General features: G+C 57.5%; 1 long non-coding RNA gene across 1 annotated transcript; it reads left to right on the forward strand.

Annotated features, from left to right (window-relative positions):
* Window positions 1-3892: 3892 nt before the first annotated feature.
* Window positions 3893-4756, forward strand: LOC114073560. The gene is made up of 3 exons (XR_003574349.1): window positions 3893-4093; window positions 4140-4154; window positions 4718-4756. It is a non-coding gene; the product is annotated as an uncharacterized LOC114073560 (long non-coding RNA).
* Window positions 4757-4848: the final 92 nt, after the last annotated feature.

Below are 4848 nucleotides of genomic sequence, written 5' to 3' on the forward strand. Positions count from 1 at the left end.
CTTTTTTACTTTGCTTTAATTTATTTTTATTTTTATGTTGTGTTCCTTTATTTTTCTTTATTTCCCTTTATTTTGCTTCTTTATTTTGCTTAATTTTTGGTTTTATTTTGCCTTTTTTTTTCTCTTTGGGTCTCTTACTTTGCTATTTCACTTTTTTATTTTGCTTTGTTTTCTTTGTTTCACTTCATTTTTCTGCTTTATTTTCTTGCCCCATTTGGCTTTTTAATTCCCCTTTATTTTCCTGTATTTTGCTCTTTATCTTTATTCCACTTTATTAATTTGCTTTTCCTCTTTTTCTCCCGCTTCATTTCTCTTTTATTTTGCTTTATTTTGCCTTTTTTTTTTTAATTTTTATTTCATTTCTCTTTATTTCACTTTTTCATTTTTTTCCCTTTACCTTTTTTAATTTATTTCACTTTTTTCTTTTTTCTTTCCTTATTTCCCTTTTCCTTCCCTTTTCCCTGCTCTCTCCCTTCTTTCCTTATTTCCCTTTTCCTTCCCTTTTCCCTCCCTTCTCTCCCGTGGGATTTGCCAGTGGGGCCCTGGGGGGTTCAGATCCAGGTGGTGCCGGAGCCGATGGGAAGCACATCCCAGATTCCCTGGGTGTGCTCCGGGTCTGGAAGAGGCTCCCGTGACACCCCAACTTAACCAGGGACAACTTCTTGGCTTTGCATCCCGTCGGAATTCTGGCACATGGGACGCAGCGATCAATCCGTGGGGGAACAAATCCCAGGCTTTGGGATGCTCCAGGACCTCCCAACCCACATCCCAATCCCTGCAGCCCACCGGGAGCTGCTTCCCTGCCAGCAGGTTGCTCCAGCCTGGATTCTGGGAATACTCTGGGCCCATCCTGGAGCATCCCTGGTGGCATCTCCCATCGGCACCGCGGAGGCCAGGCTGGATTTTGAGGTTGGGAAGGACCTCGTTGCCTTCCTGAGCCATCCCAGGGGTTTTGGCGTGGACAAGGAATGGAACGGGATGCTGGGTAGGAAAAAGGCATCCAGGCGTTTGGAAGAGGATGGGAAGCCCTTGGAGGCTCCGTGCCTTGTCAGCGATCCTCGTTCCCGGGAATGTAGAACCGGCTCAGCCCGTGCCAGGAAACCTTTGCCCGCTTCCCTTGGAACTGGCCCCGCTGGCACATGGACGGGTCTCCAGGGCTGAGGGAGGAAGAGGCCTGGGCAGGAAGAGGAGGTGACATCTGTCCCTGTCCCCACCATTCCACCCACGGCCCTCAGATCCCGCTTCTCCATCTCCTCCTCTGGATCCGCAGCAAAGCCACCCTGGGGGGTTTGAACTTCCCCTCTTTTTCCCCCACTCCCGGGGGATAGAGGAGCCCGTTTCTAACCCCAGTTTGGGGGAAAGGCTGGATTTGGGTCTGAACCCCCTTCCCTCCCCCCCATGCTGGCGGTTGCCCAAGCAGGATGTTCCGGCAGGTGCTTCCCCCGGCTCCGCAGGTGGTTTTGGCAGCCGGAGAGCTCTTGCAAAACCGGGTTCCAGGAAGGTCAGGGCAGGGGAGGATCCCGCCCTGCCAGAAGGGTTGGAAGGGTTGGATCACCGCGGCCTCAGCACGTGGAGAAGCAAACGCTGCCACCTTCTCCTCCTGGATCATCCTTCCCTACAAACCCAAACCAGTCTGAGGTGGACGCGGCTGCTGCTTCCAAGGAATTTATTCCCTGGCCCATCTCAAGGGTTTGATGCCCCAGAGTGGCTCCTGCAGCATTTCCAGTCTGGATCCCGATCTCTGTGACCCCCTTGGATGGAGCCCATCTCACCTTTGATGTATCCCAGCCTGGGCCGGTTTTCCCAGCCCTGCTCCATGGTGGGAGGACCCGTCGGGCTGGGCAGACACGTCTGCTCTGGCGTGTCCCACTGCAGATGGCTCGGAGTTGTTGGCTTGGAGGAGTTTATGTTGGCTCAGTGGAAAGGGCAGGAGAATCACCGGCCTCTCATCCCAGTCCCTCCCGGGGCTGTGGCACCTCCCACTCCAGAGCTGCTTGGGAAGATCGTCAGGAGTCCAATCTCACCCTTCCTGACCCAAACTCTGTTTTCCCACATCATCCCTCCTTCCTTGCTTTGGCCTCATCCTGATTTTCCGTGTCCCCGTCTCCAGGGGTGCAGGTTGACCTTGCCCAGCCCATCCCAACAGCCAGGCAGTGCCAGACCCAGATCTGGAGCAGAGAATTCCATGGGGGGATTTTCCTCAGCTTGTGTGCAACCTCCTGGATGGGGGAATATATGGAGGGATGAATGGATGAGAGATGATGAGTGGATGGATAAATGGGAGATGATGGAGAGGTGGATGGTGCTGCCCAGGAAGTCCTGACCATCCGTGGGGAACCGTGGGAGCAGAGGGACACCTCAAAGCCCCCTTGGGTTTTGTTGCTTCTAAAAAGGGGCTTGGGAGCTGGGGGAGGAGGTCCCCGGGATCAGCATCGCCCTGTTTTCCACATTCATGTTCATCTGGGGCCAAATCCCGGGACAAGGACTGGCACTGGCATTCCCAGCCAGGCTGGGACTGCTCCAGAGGGGATTCCCAGCCCCAAGGCCCGTGGGCTCCAGGTTCCTGTTCCACATTCCGGAGTCAAGAGTGTTTATCCTCCCCTGCCAGGCCATGTGGGCAATGTCGGAGCATCCCGACCGTCTTCATCCCAAATTTTCTCCAACCCCTGCCTGCGGGAACACGTGGTGAAGGTGCAGGACAGGGCATGGACTCGGAGCCAGGCAGCGGTGAGGATTCCCAGCGGGATTTTCCTGCAAATCCAGCGTCAGTGCCGATCCTCGGCTCCCCTTTTCCCTGGACAAGCCGGGCTGGTGCACCTCCCGAGAATCTCCAGCCTCTCCCGGCCGTTATCCCGCTCCGGATCCCCGTTTCCCAGCAGAGGGGGATGCAGATCTCTGCCGGGGCTGCGGGAGAAGCCCCTGGAGCGGCCGCGGGCCGGTCCCGCTATCCCGGCTCCCGTTTGCCCACCAGGTGTGGCCGCGATTCCAGGCGCTCGCGCAGCTCCCGCCCCTCCGGAGGCTTCCCGGCCACGTGGGCAGGTGATGCCGATCCTATGGATCCCAGATGGCAGCCCGGGCGGGAGCGGCTCCGCTGGGATGAGCCCTCGGAGCGCGCCGAGGCTCGGGAAGCAGCCGGGATGGGAGCGGGAGGTGAGAAACCCCTCGGGAGCTCTGCTGCTCCGGGAGATTCCCTGCTTTGAGGATCCGAGGAAGCCGGAATGATTCTGCTGCCGCTCCAGGAGAGGGATGGGCCGGGCTTCCCGCTTCCCATCCTGCCCCGGGAATGCGCGGGGAGCGAATTGGGTTGTTTTCGGTTTGTTTGGATACTTTTCCCCTCGGGAAAAGCCTTTGGAGAGGCCCCCTGCCCTTCGCCCTGTCCTTTGTCCTGCCCTTGGGAAGGGCGGCTCCGGCTCCTCCTGGCCCGCTCCCGCCTTCCTTAAACCTGGAATGCGACAGGGAGATCCCTCTGTGGGTTTTTTGGCTCCCGGGAGAGCTTTTGGTTTCTCTCGGGCTCATTCCCCAGTTCCTCATACCAAAACTTCTCCCTTGGAGCGGCCCCCGCTGCGTTTCGGGAGCTGGTGAGACGGACCCCGGTGATCCTTAAAAACAGGGAATGCTCGGAATGAATTGCTTCTGGCACCTGCCGACGAGCTCTGGGATCAGACAGGGAGCGGCAGGAATCCCGCCGGAGTGGCTTCTCCAGCAGGGAACGGGTGGCCGGGCTCCCCCCCGGCCCAGAAATGCTTAAGCCGGGCTCAGTGCGCTCCTGGAAACCCAAACCCGGCCCGGGCAGGGAATTCCCGGCGCCTTCAAAGACTGGGAACAAACTCCCGGCTTGGCGCTTGTGCCACGTGTTATCACCCCGCGGCTGCTTTAAGATCCTGGAGTTTGGAATGCCGTGATTTGTAATCAGGTGTGGGTTTCGAGGATAAGCAAGCATCCTGGAGTTGGGAATGCCGTGATTTGTAATCCAGCGGGGATTTAGGGGATAAACAAACATCCTGGAACTGGGAATGTCATGATTTGGAATCAGGTGTGGTTTTAGGGGATAACCAGAGATCCCGGAGCTGGGAATGTCATGATTTGTAATCAGGTGTGGATTGGATCCTGGAGCTGGGAATGTCATGATTTGGAATCAGGTGTGGATTTAGGGGGTAACCAGAGCTCCCGGAGTTGGGAGTGCCAGGACTTGTCATCTGATGTGGATTTAGAGGATAAGCAGGTTCAGCTTCACGTCCCAGAGGGTGAGGGTTGAAATTCCGCCTGGGATGATGCCGGGGGTGCCCGGCAGGAAGCGGAGGTGCCGAGCACTGGGCAGTGGCGGATTTCGTGGCGCAGGGAGCAGAGGAGCGTGAAAAGCGGCTTGGAAAGCTCGGCCTGGCCGTGTCCCAGCCCCGCTCCCGAAAGCCGCTGGGATCCCGCCAGATTCCCTCCCGGGGCTCCTTCCCGTGACCGTCACGTGCGGCCGGAGGTGCCGGGGGTAGCGCCGGGTGTCCCGTTCCCGCAGCATCCCGGGCCGCGTGTCCCGGAGCCGCCAGGTCCAGCCGCCTTTGGGATGAGCCAGGGACGGCATCACCGGAATAACCCCCAGGATCACCTCCCCCTATCCCTTTTCCCTGTTTTTCTGGGATTTGCACACAGCAGGCTGCTGGGGAGCCGGTGACCTGGCTGGATCCCCTCTCCTTAACCCTTTTCCCTGTTTTTCTGGGATTTGCAGACACCAGCAGGCTGCTGGGGAGCCGCCGGCCGGGCTACGGGACGCTGCAGCCGGATCCATCCCACATGGTAGGTCTGGGGGATTCTTCAGGGGAAGGAAGGCTCAGGATGACACAAAACCCTCGTGCTTTC

The sequence above is a fragment of the Empidonax traillii genome, unplaced genomic scaffold (genome assembly GCF_003031625.1).
Source record: "Empidonax traillii isolate 1590-97213 ecotype Southwest subspecies unplaced genomic scaffold, ASM303162v1 scaffold7039:size13592, whole genome shotgun sequence".
Classification (NCBI taxonomy): Eukaryota; Metazoa; Chordata; class Aves; order Passeriformes; family Tyrannidae; genus Empidonax; species Empidonax traillii.